This window comes from Tamandua tetradactyla, chromosome 3 (genome assembly GCF_023851605.1).
Source record: "Tamandua tetradactyla isolate mTamTet1 chromosome 3, mTamTet1.pri, whole genome shotgun sequence".
NCBI lineage: Eukaryota > Metazoa > Chordata > Mammalia > Pilosa > Myrmecophagidae > Tamandua > Tamandua tetradactyla.
This window is the reverse complement of record NC_135329.1, coordinates 147,536,900-147,550,295: the sequence shown is the minus strand read 5'-3', so window position 1 is coordinate 147,550,295 and position 13,396 is coordinate 147,536,900. Positions and strand designations below refer to the sequence as shown.

The following is a 13,396-nucleotide window of genomic DNA, read 5'->3' as shown; positions in this document are numbered from 1 at the left end:
AAAATGTATACTAAATCTTAAAAGTGATTTTCCTCTGGGCAAAAAAAAAAAAGTGACTGCAAACCACATAAATATATTCCTCTAAACCCAAAATAAATGTATCCCCAACTCAACTTCCCTTTGCCGGAACTCAAAAATGCTTGTTGCCATTTCAACACCACACAGTACAAATGGAGATGCAATGGAGGGAAGTCAATGGGGAAAGAGACTATAATTTTTTTCAAAATTTTCAAAACACTGACCATGTGACCACATTGCTAAGTTTTATTTGGCTTCACATCAAATCTGTCTGGCTGCATGGAATGGAACCTGCTCAAAGAGGGGGTTACCGTCTTGTCAATTGTCATTTGCAAAAGCCTGAAGTCATTCACACCTGAAGTCTGATCTACTCTAACAGCCCCTGAAATAGTTTGGTTAGTCACATCTCCTCCCAACAAGCTTCATGGCACACACACCTTGTTCTGCTGCTGTGAAATGTAATGGTACTGGATGTTACAGATGCAAGTAGGCCCTGGAGGATAAGCTGGAAATGTTTGGGATTGTCAAGGCCTTGCTATCTGATATCACTGTCCCTTCAGCTCACTTTGCATCTTTATTTGAAGTCAGTATGTGTTCTAGTTTGCTAGCCGCTGGAACACAATATACCAGAAACAGAATGGCTTTTTAAAAGGGTTAATTTAATAAGTTGCTCGTTTACGGTTCTAAGGCCAAGAAAATGTCCCAGTTAAAACAAGTCTATAGAAATGTCCAATCTAAGGCATTCAGGAAAAGATACCTTGATTCAAGAAGGCCAATGATGTTCAAATTTCTTATCTGGAAAGGTACATCAGAAACACAGTCAGAGTTCCTCTCTCATCTGGAAGGGCACATGGTAAACACGACATCATCTGCTAGCTTCTTCTCCTGGCTTCCTGTTTCATGAAGCTCCCCGGGAGGCATTTCCCTTCTTCATCTCCAAAGGTCGCTGGCTGGTGGACTCTGCTTCTCGTGGCTATGTTGTTCTGCTCTGCTCTCTCTGAATCTCCCATTCTCCAAAATGTTTCCTCTTTTAAGACTTCAGTAAGCCAATCAAGACCACCCAAATGGGTGGAGACACATCTCCCCTAATCCAGTTTAACAACCACTCTTGATTCGGTTACATCTCCAGGGAGATGATCTAATTACATACTGTATTGAATAGTGATTATTCTGCCTCTACCAGATGGGATTTTGATTAAAACATGGCTTTTCTAGGGTAATATACATCCTTTCAAACCAGCACAGTATGCCATAAAGATGGGAGGTGAATACTAAGCAGAATAAGCATCAGCTTTTCCTTTGTTTGGGGTTCTTAAAATAGTGTTTGGCAACAGAAATGAAATGTATTCTATGAGCACACAACCTGTATAAGACAGCTGTAACAATTGCTAGGGATGGATCATAAAGACTTCACAAATCATCCAAGTTTTGTTTCATTATCTATCAAATGAGAAAGCTGACACATGCTTATGAAATGTCTCTCCATTGCTGGGAGAGCAACAGAACCCAGAACAGCTTAGAGGAGCATTCTGGAGTAAGTTAAAAAAAAAAGTTTCCAGTTTTTCACACGTTGATGTCTTTTGCTTCAAAGTAAACTAAAACACTTTGTGTTGGAAATGAGAATGTCTGGAAAGCTTGGCATAATAAGGCATCACCATCTTCACAACAAGTTCACCAAGCTCAAGGGCTTCGCTTTAATTCTCACTGCCGTTGTCCTGGAGGCTAGAAATAGGCAATTACCATTATCCTCCTTTTCTAATCATAGTTTGCCTGGGCTGGTGGGCCAGCTGGAATTGGAGTGGGAAGACCACCTAGGGTCTGAGTGTCCTCTTAGCCTCGTGCCTGGTGGGGTCCTGCTCAAGCTGCTTTCAGAGAAACCCTGTAAAGAGCAGGTTCCTATTCCTGGTCTTCACGTAAGAAACCAAGTCAGCTAGTTAGCATTTGCTGCAGTAATTAATCTCCCAGAGGCTAGAAGACATGGCATTAAATCTGTGTTCAGGTTATGGAGCTACAATCATGTGGAAAAGTTCAGTGTCCTTATCTTAACACTTATTCTAAAAGCTGTCCTGACAACCACTGACATATCAAAAGATTTAATTAATTTTGAAATGAAGACAAAGTAGGGATATAATAAAAATCACCTATCAAGGTGAGGGCCATTTAAAATGTTGCTATAAATTGTTCAACTCTAAGAAGGTAGATCTGTGTTGGGGCTGTGGGGAAAGACTTACTAATACATATTCTTGTTAATCAGAGGTAACCTTAAAAGTGGAAAGAATGGTGGACACATTTCACATGTGATTTCAGGAAAGGGAATCTGCATTCATTGGGTATTTTCTATATGTCATCTCACTCCTTAGAAAACCCCACAAGGAAGGTGATATCACCATTGTATACTCAAGGAAGCTGAGACCCAGAGAAGTAACTCGCCCAAGGTCACAGAGCTAGTAATTGACTAAGCCAGAATTCAAATCCAGGTCTCTCTGTGACCAATGCCCCATTCACTCCACATTGCCTCCCTGGATCTCCCAGCAGCCTTCCTCAGTCCAACTCAACCCAAAGTACCAACCCCCATCTTTTGGTCCAGTTTTTGAAATTTTTCTTCATGAATCTACTTTACCACACAAGTAGAGCTCAGGTTTTAAATTTAAATGCCCTAGGAGACCATGTCTGTGTGTTGATTTGCATGAAGGTAAAAATGTGTAATTTTACAAACTTTTTTTTTGAAGGAGTGAAATAAGGATTGTATCTTCCTAGCACCCCCTAGAAGCCTCCTCCTACTCCCCAGTGATGACATAACCTAGAGTGGGTTAGGCATAAGATTGCATTCACCTACCCCAACAATTGGTCCATGGGCTGGAACAATGTCCAACAGACTTAGAAGCTATGTGTTCAACATGGCAGCCTGGGTCCTTGACAAAGTGCCTGGAGCAGAGCCACCTGCTCTGCCCCCCATGCCACCACTTCTGCTCACCGACATCCTGGAATACCCACTCTAGATTGTTGTTGAGTGAGAATTCTTTTATCTTTTTATGCCATTGCATTTTTTTTGGAGTCTATCTGTTACAGAAATTTAGGCTACACTAAATAATAACAGCAATCAATAAATGTTAGTTTCATTTCCATCCCCTTATTCCTGGACTCTCCCCTTCAGAACCAGTTTTTCAAGTTTTCCAGCACTTTTATCAGTGCTTCTTCAAAAGCATTACAAATCTACAGTTATAACAGATATGTAGAAGTAGCCACTTTTCTACTTGAAAAGTAATCAGTCTTCTTCCTTCTACCAAATTTCTTTCCAGGCATCTGGGGTAAAGTTAAAGCTACTGAAGAGAAGTAACCTGGAAAGAAATGAGTGTTTTTCATTTGATAGAGACCCTATATCTATGAACAGAGAAAGTAAATATTCCTCTTCTACTACATAAACCCATAGACAGCATCTCTCCTTCTATTTTTACTTTTCCACTGGAGAAGTATATCAGACTGTTCATTTTATTAGTTGAAAAGCTGAGGCAGAGTTTAAATTTCTGGTCTATAAGTAATGAGTCTGGAAACTCTAATTTAACTTGTCTTCAGTGGTTTTGGCCATATCCTACTTTAGTTCTATATTTTCCATGTTAGATGACCCAGAATAAGTGAACCCATTTACAACACCAAATACCTTCTAGCAGCATAAATTCTAAATACCACCTTGCACTAGTAGCCTGAAGCAGTGGATCCCAGGATTTATCTCAAAATCCCATTTAACTCATAATGCAATGGTTCTCCAAATGAGGTCCCTGGTCCAGAAGTATCAGAATCACCTGGGACTTGTTAGAAATGCAAATTCTCAGGCCAAAGCAGACTTGCTAAACTGGGAACTCTGGAGTGGGTCCTCAGCAGCCATGTTAATGGATGCTAAAGTGTGAGAACTGCTGTGAACCAAGACACCAGACCTTGCCGTCAAAAGTAGATTACAGCCCTGCTAGCAACAAGCTCACCCAGGGCCCAGATCTTGGTTCCTAATACCATTCTCCAATAGAAGGAACCAGGGCTTCTTGGAGAAATGGCTGATCCCAGAACTGGTATTGCCAGAAAGTAAGGAAGTACTCCAATAAAAAGGAAAAAAAACCTATAATGTTGGGGGTATGTCAAAGGGACACAGGAGCCAACTGAAAGAACTCCTAATGGCTGAAGTGGAACAATTTGAGCAACAAAATAAATTTTAAAATACTGGATTATAACCCGAAGCATTATTGCATACTTAGAATAAACATCCATGAGTTCATACTGGTATAAATAAATAAATATTAATATGAAAACACAACTTATCAAAATCTGTGGGATACAGCAAAAACAGTGCTTAAAGGGAAATTTATAGCATTAAGTGCATATACATATATATTAGAAGAGAAGAAAGATCTAAAATCAATAATCAAAGCTTTCACTGCAGGAAACTTGAAAAAGAAGAGCAAATTAAATCCAAAGCAAGCAACAAATAATAAAAATCATAGGAGAAATCAATGAAATTCAAAGCAGGAAATTAATTTTAAAAATCAATAAAACCCAAACCTGTCCTTTGACAGGATCAATGAGAAAATAGACAAATCTATTATGCAGGAGAATTCCAAATAATTTATGTAAATACTCCATCCTCCAGGAGGTAGAACATAAGTCCCCAATCCTTCACTGGATTGGTCTGCAAATAGTACCTTTCTTACAAAGAGCACAGTATGAAAGAGCAGGAAAAGGGCACCTTCCAGGGGAGAACCCTGTCAAACACTCCCTCGGCCAGACGATCAAGGTCAACATCAACAGTGGGAAGTTGTGTTGATAGCACATACCTTTGGTATGACATGATGAGAATGGCCTTTTACTTCTATCTCCTTCCTTCCCCAAAAGCCATAACCCATGTCTTAACTCCAGTCTAAACATGAGAAAACCATCAGACGAGTCCTAATTGAGGGACATTCTACAAAATACCTGATCAGAACTCCTCGAAACTGTCAAGGTCATCAAAAAATAAAAAAAAGTCTGAGAAACTGTCATAGCCAAAAGATGCCTATGGAGATGTAACGACTAAATGTAATGTGATACCTTGGATGAGCTTCTGAAACAGAAAGAAGGACCTCACGTAGAAACAAAGGAAATCTAAGTAACGCACAGACTTTAATTTATAATAATGTATATATTGGCTCATTAATTATCAAAAATATTATACTAATATAAGACGTTAACAATAGGGGGATCCAGGTGTGAGTATATAGGACCTTTCTGCACTACCCTTGTAATATTTCTGCAAAACTGTTCTAAAAAAATAAAGTTCATTTTAAATACATTTCAAAGTAGATTATAATGTCTTTGATGCTAGTGTTTGAAGACAAGCATGCATCCCTTTAGGGGAAGAAATCAGGAGATCAACAAAGATATGTAAATTCTGAAATTTCAAAACATTTCTAGGCTTTGGAGATTGGTTTAACAGAATATTAGCTGAGGTATAGACTCCATTGCTATAGCAGAAACGCACAGTTATAGTGCCTTGAATGAAAGAGACGCCAATTTCTCTCTCCGTAGCAGTTCCGAGTTAGCTGCCCAGGCCTGGTATGGCATCTCTATGGTGGCTCCTTCTCTGTTGTTGCTCTGCCATCTCCAGGATTGCCCTCATCCACATAGTCCAAGATGGGTCGTCACTATCATCATGGATCCCAGCCGGTGGGATGGGGAAAGGGGATCAGGAAGGACACGTTCCTCCCTCTTAGAGTAGAACCTGGAAGTTTCACACATCATTTTTGCTCACACCCATTTACCAGAGCTTAGTTATATAACCACACCTGGCTGCAAAGGAAGTTAAGAGGTTTATTTTTGAGGGGGGAAAATCATGTACTCAGCTGAAAAATCAGGACTTTTATTCTATAGAAACACTAATGGATATTGAGGGTCAATTGCCAGTCTCTGCAACATACTGCTTTCTTAATACATTACTTTTTTTAAAGTAAGTAAAATATTTACTGGCAGTAATATTATGAAAAGCTGCTGAGCATCCGTTGAAAGCATGAAAATGTAAAATAAAGCCACACTGGTATAATGTCAACCCCACAAGATGAGCAAAACTTTAAAAATCTGGTAATACCAATTGTTAGTGTTTAATACATTAAATTTTATCTTAACTCCTGGGACTCTCTAACATGAAAAATTCCTGATCTAGCAGTGATTGGGTCATTTTTGGAAAGGATCCCAAAGGCTCACTGTTTGTGCCAATAAGATAAAACATTTCCTCAACTCTGCACTCTATCCGGCCCACTTTGATCCCATCTATATGGGTGGGTCAAGAACAATTTTGACTCAAATTCAGAGTCCAACCCCCCATTCCCCTCAGTTGTACTCCTGGAATCCAATGTGAGGCACAGGAGTCAAGACTAAGAAGTTACTGACCCCAGAGCAGGGTGTCACTATGGATGGAGGAAAGGCGTTGCTTGCATCCTCCCATGTCCCGACCTTCCCAAAAGCCAGCAAAGAGGAAGACTGCTGAGAACCATGAATCCGGAGGTGAGGAGCTGGACCCCGTGGCTAACCGGTCAGCATTTCCATCTGCTAGCCCAGCAGGTGACAGCATAAATGACTAGGAAGGAAAAGGAAGACACTGGAAATGTAATCAAAGAAGAGGTCAATTACCTGGAGAAGACATTTACAGATAATGGACCTTGTAAGCCCCTTATAAAAAGGGGTTACAAAATATAAATAGTACACTCAAAAGATAAATTACAACATTAAATGGTTGCTTCATAAAATGACCAACCCTTTAATTTCCTTAAGTAAAAATGTCATGCAGTGTCTGAATTTTCCGAAGTCTGCTTGCACTCAACCTATCAGAAGAACCCCAACTTCACAAAGCAGGGTACTCCCAACAGCCCTAGGATAGATCACGTGAAAACACAGGACTAGAAATTCAGTCTATAGAGGTAGGGACTGGTGATGTTAAGATATTAATATTATCATTTCTACGACAGCAAAGGACATGTTTTTTGAGAAGAAAAAAATGTCAGCTAATATACTTCAGATCAGGACAAGATGCAACTTTCAGATTCTAGTCTTTAAAAAGAGACTGTCATAATTTAGGCTGAAAATATAAGGTCTAATGAAAGATCAAAGTTCCTCATCACTCATCCCTGTTCCTCATGAGAATGACACTGTGTCTTTCTGTGTAGAGGTTGGAATTCCAAGATGTGTTAGATATATTTGGTTGACAAGTTTTTTTCCCCAGGTCTCACGTTATCATCCTTCTTCTTTTTCCTTCTTCTCCTTCAAGCACTGCATTTTTCTACAAAATTTCAACGATAAGTTCACTAATTCACTTTTAACTTTGCTCAATGATCTATGACACATGACATATAATCAGTATTCAGATGAAAGTAAATGTCCTTGTCAGTATTTTCAATGCCTAACTTTGGTGCCTGGTCGCAAACAGTTCACACTGATGGTGAAGATGACATGCCTCCAAATATCCATCCTGCCATGTGGACAGTGAGTGTGCCAGAAGAAAAGATTCCAAAGGAAAAACACCCATCCCTGCATTATTTATAATAGTCAAAACTGGAGACAATCTAAATGTTTTTTTAATAAACTATGGCAAGTCGCATTATGTAGGCCATTTAAATTATGTTTATGAGGAATTTTAATAAGCTCAGGAGATGCTCATGTTGTGATAAGTAAAAATTACTTATCACAAGTTACAGACGTCAAGTTACAGTTTGCTAAAGAAAAAACAGGATTAAAAACATCAAAATTTGATTGCCTTTGAGTGGTGAACTTATGAGTGACTTTTTTCCTCTACTTTTTAATATTTTCAATAATTAATCTTTTTATAAAAGCAATATTAAACAAGGCACTCTTTTAGGCACTTTATGTTTTTTAGCTCATTTCGCAAATTTAATCTCATGAAAACCCTATGAGGGGGCGGTGCAGTGGTGGCTCAGGCGGCAGAATTCTCGCCTGCCATGCCAGAGACCAGGGTTCAATTCCTCATGCCTGCCCATGCAAACAAACAAACAAACAAACAAACAAAAACCTGTGAGGGAGGTATATTATGTCTGCCCTGCAGAAGAAAAAACTGAAGAACAAAAAGTTGCAGTAAATTTCCCATTGTTACACAGTTATTAAGTAGCAGAGTCAGTATTTGAACCCAGGCAATATGACAATAAGGTCATATTTCTCCCTATAATAAATGTGTATTATTTTCTACTACTGGAAGCCTTAAATACCTATATATATATATACATACATATATATATACACATATACAAAAAGAGGTACACACAATTTTCCATAAGCATTCAAAGAATAAAAAAATCTCTCCAAGTAGGAATCGGGAAAGTCTTAGTCCAGGGACTGAGGAGGAGTTAAACATGCACCAATTAAAAGGGCATTTCAGGGATGGAGCAGCAGGAGCTGAGGCCGTCAAATCTGACATCGATGACCCTGTAAAAGCTGGGGGCATTGTTGTTATACCTGGTGTTTAGGAATTAGCCAGTGTCTTAGGTCACTCCCCATGTCCCGGGAGGCTCATTCTGCTTCTGCACAGAGCCTGATTTTATCCGAAAATTCATTTCCCTTTCAGAAAATGTCAGAGCTGGTAGCATCCAAGACAACTTCGCAGTCAAAGCAAGGAGCATAACAGGAAGCGCACCGCCACCCCCTAAGAGCCCTCTCAGTTTGAGAAGACTGTAATTGTTAGAAAAATTCTCCTCGGGTTTGGGCTTAAATCTAAGTCTCTGTAACTTGCCCCCTGTGGTTCTGGTTTGCACCCCCGGAGGTATTCAGAGTAACACTGAGAGCTGCTCAGTTCTCTGTTATGGTGATGGACTCCCCTAGATCTTTTCCTCCCCAGGGTGGAAACCTTCAGTTCTTTCAGCCATGCTCTATGTGAGTCGGTGCCCAAACTCCACCCATCATTGCCCATTCTTTTCAGAGTGTCCTGCAACTGGTGAACCGCCCTGTTAAAGTGATTTACCTAGAACGGAGCAGGACCCTCAGGCACAGAGATTGGTGACGTCATTACCTACCATGCCCTGGCCTTCCTCTCCTAAGACAGGCCGATGCAGGAACCTTCTCACGCCACTGCCCCACAGGGCTGTCATCTACCAAAACCCCTGCGCCTTTTCCACCCAAATCAGTGTGAACTCGACACTGTCAACCCTATACTTGTACAATTAATTTTTTTCTAAGCTAAATATAGATTTCGACATTTATCCTGGTCAACAAGGTAGAATGTGATCCTGGTGTTTGGGCAAAAAAGCTCAATAATGGAATTTGACAGTTTCCATTGCTTAGAATAGAACGTACGTTAAATATTTGGTTTTGGGCACTGGAGGAAGGATAAGGGAGGTTGCGTCAGGATGTCGGAGATATGGAGGCTGTGGAGGTTTTTACTTTCTGGCGTTTAATGTAAAAGCCAAAAAAGTCTGCCTTTCCCTAGTAGGTTAGAGGAAAATATCCATTTTTACTGAGACCGCACTGAGCCTACCGAGAGCGCGAATAGCCCACAGCCAGGAAGGGGCAATGTTTGCCCCAAGGGCAATGTGTAGGCCAGGCCAAGCTGCCTACCTGGGATCACACTGCCACTGACTCAGGGCGAAATGAGGGGAAGACAAGAACCGTGTAATGAATTTTCCCTAAGGTTTGATTAATTCAGTTTAACTAATTATTCTTTGTTCTTAGATCATACCCTTTCAACATGTTTGGTATTTAAACGCCTTTTTTAAATGAAGTAGTGGTTGCACTCGATGGCACTTTTTTTTTTTAACATAAATGAGCTACTAGGCAAATCAAAAGGAAGTCAGAGCAGAGAAACAGAGAGAAACCAAAATCTTGCCGACATCAATGACTTTCTTTCAAGATCACCTCTTGTGAACAACACCCTGTATAACCCAATAAATTACCTTTTGGTTTAAAAAAATTTGATTCGGATAGTTGCTACAACCAAAAACTACCTAACTGGTACCAAAAACGGAGAAGGAACTCGAATGTTTCTTAAATTAATGATCTCAGCCACGTCCTCCACAAGCCCTTGGAACAGAGGCACAGCCCCCGGCATCTTCTGTTGGCAAAGCCCTGCATTAGCCTTTTCTAAGCTATCCTATGACACTGGGGTTCTGGTAGAACTTCCGTGAGATGTAACAGACATCCTGGCTCATATCATTCAATCAGTTTGGCCTTCATTTAAACTTAAAGCATTGATTTGCCTTGTCTAGGATGTTTCTGTTTTACCCCTCCTGCCATCAACAGGATTCTCCTCTAACCGCAGCCTTTGGGGTCACTGTCAAAGTGGCAGGGCCTGGCTGAACTAGCTGGTCACCGATTAGCACGGTCCTCTTTTTTTCTCAGCACACAGACAGACTGCAAGTTCTGATCCCCTTCAGTAACAGTCGGCATGCAAGTCGAAATTTCCTAAGCTATAGCTAGAAGGTCAAGGCTTTTAAGAAATCGGTGTGGCCCCTTCAGGCTCTTGATCTCTTTCCCCTGGTTGGATGAAGAAGACAGCGAGGCCCCACGGGGTGGCTGAGCCACGAGGTGGAAGGAGTTTGAGTCCCTGAATCACTTCCCAGTGGAGAACCGCCCTTGAACCTAAAACATCTGCCATGGTTTGTTGCCTGAGTGAGAAATAAATTTCTGTTATGTTTCAGTCATTATATATATTTTTTTTGGGGGGGGGGGGTTCTACTTGTTACAGCAGCTAAGCAATACACTAATAAATGTGACTTTCTCATTATCTTGTTTCTACCCACAGGCTAAGTTTAAGGTATTCTCTTGCTGTTACATATTTCCCTGGGAAGCAGCCTTTCTATTACCTAAGCCTCCAGAATGTCTCTTCTCCTCAACTTTGGGTTAAGGCTGTCTCCTCAGCCCCCTGAGCTAATCCATGCACCCTTAATAGGAACTTGCTCTGACAAACTCCCCAACTAGCCTCTGCTCTCCCTGAACCGCTGAGCTCAGCCAGCACACTTCCAAGGCCTGCCCCTTTACTCACGACCATTCTTCCTCAAAAGCAAATGAAGGACGCCCTTGACATGAGATAGGAAACTACTTCTGCACTTCCCGGAGGCATCACAACCGGCATGAGTGCACAGCGGAACTTGCAGACACACTGAGCCCTGAGCGACCCAGCAGCCCATGCCCTGGCCCTTCCTCAGCCCAGCTCCAGCTCCAGCTCTAGCTCCTAACTCAGCCAGCAGGAGCGTTGGCGGACGCACTGCCGTGGGCTGGATGAGCTGTACTACCAGGACACAGATTCAGATGTGCCTTAGCAGTGGGACAGTAAGTGCAAGGTCAAACACACTCATGATGGGGAAGAGCAGCTGAGGGCCCTGGGCAGGCAGTTTGGACAGTAAGATTGGAAGTTCCTGCCCAGCCACTTTCTAAACCGCAGGGACCAGCAATGCTAGTCCGGGTAACTGGGGTGTTGACTCCAGACCTTTTCAAGGGTTCATGGATCAAAGAAGAAGACCAGAAGGCCATCAAGCTAGTCAAGAAGTATGGCACAAAAAGGGCAGGCTAGGGAAGCAATGCCGTGAGTGCTGGCACCACCACCTCAACCCTGAGGTGAAGAGGTCCCACTGGACTCAGGAGGACCACATGGGCTGTGAGCTCCACAGGGTGCTGGACAGCAACTGGGCCAAGATCCCCAAGATGCTACTGGGAAGGTCAGACAATGCTGTGAAGAATCACTGCAACTCCACCATCCACAAGATGGACACAGGAGTTCCGGAAGTAAGTCCAAAAGATGGCAAGACCCCTTGTACTTGCTGCTGGAGCTCAAGGATAAGGATGGTTGCATGAGTGTCCGCCCATGGAAGGCCAGGAAAGTCTTGTGGCCACCTGGTCCTCAGTGGCCCTGGTCTTGAAGGAAGAGGGCAGCAAGACCACTGCAGCTGCCACATCTAAGGAGTAGGGGCCTATCCCTGCAAAGCCAGACAGAGTGTAGATGCCAGAGCCCATGAGGAGTTCCCCAAGCAAGAAGAGCATGAGTGCTTCCCCCCAGAAATGAACCTGCCCTACAAGTGAGTGGTGGAGGCCACCAACCTCCTCAGCCCTGCTGCAGGGTCCAACCTCTCCTTAGCCTACACTTGATGGAGTCAGACCTTGAAGCCTGGTGCAACCTGAGTAAATCTGACTCCTTGAAGAGCCATCTGCAGATGGTAGTGCCAAGAGTAGCCCAGTGCTGCTATGAGCACCACATCAGCAGCAAGCACAGGTGTCCCGCCAGCCTGCCAGCCTGGTGCCCAGTGTGTCTGACCACTGCCTGGAAAGCCACACCATCTCAGATCTGAACCGGAGCAGCCTGGCGAGCTGACCCCCCTTTCCCTGAGCACTGGTGTGGGGTGCTAAGGCCTGGGCACACCACCCTCAGAGCTCTAGATGCAGAAGAAGAGGCATGTCGCTCTGCCCCCCCGTCATGGAGAACAGCGTTAGCCTGTCCTTCCTCAGCTCCTGCAACAGCCACCCAATTGCTGAATTTCTGGAACAAATTGGAGCTGGAGAGCCCCTTGCTGATGTCCACTCCAGCGCCCAGCCAAAAGTGGTGGTAGCCACAGCCCTGCACCGGGATAAGAAGCCCTTGCTGCATTTGTCACCCAGACCTGAAGTTCTCCAGAGACGACACTCCCACACACCGACATTTGAGGATGCCTTGGCGAAGTGCAGACCGCTAAAGCCCCTGCCCCAGCTCCACACCTGGAGGAGGACTGGAAGGAGGCCTGCACTCCACGGCAGGCATCGAGCTCCTCCTGGAGGACAACATGGGGCCCGAGAAGCAGAAGAGGAGGCCAGAGCTGCAGCGGAGCCCCACCAACAAAGTCCAGAAGCCTCCCTGGCTCTTGCCATCGTGGTGAGTGAGAACATGAAGGTAATGGATGTCTGAACCATCCAGGGCTGCCCGCAGGCCAAGCACGAGAAGGTCAAGGCAGCTCAGAAGCCCTGGGGCCACTTTCCGACCCATGCCCCTAAGACCTGTGCCTGTGGGAGCACCAGGGACCAGCTCTTCATGCAGGAGAAAGCCTGGCGGCTCCTGGGCCACCTGAAGGCCTGCCCCCCAGGGATGGCGCTCCTCCTGTCCTGAGGGCCTGGGCGGTCTGGAGCCCAGGCTCAGTGGACGGGGCAGCTCGCCCTGCTGGGAGCCTCCGGCCAGCCCCTCCCCAGGGGCTCAGGTGCAGGCCCAGCAGGATGCAGCGCGTCTCCAAGTCCAGCTGCGGCAGCTCCCTGTGCTGACAGAACAGAGACCCCCCTACCCCGGGCCTTGCCTGGGACTCTCCCCGGTGCCACGGGGAGCCCCATTAGCCTCTCCCAGGCCCTGGCCAGACCCGGCCTTGTCTGCTTAGGACAGAACCATGGCCAGGGCTGCTCCTGCTCT

At 43.9% G+C, this 13,396-nt stretch overlaps 1 pseudogene; it reads left to right on the top strand.

Annotated features, from left to right (window-relative positions):
* Positions 1-6,449: 6,449 nt before the first annotated feature.
* Positions 6,450-13,105, top strand: LOC143675793 (myb-related protein B-like; annotated as a pseudogene).
* Positions 13,106-13,396: the final 291 nt, after the last annotated feature.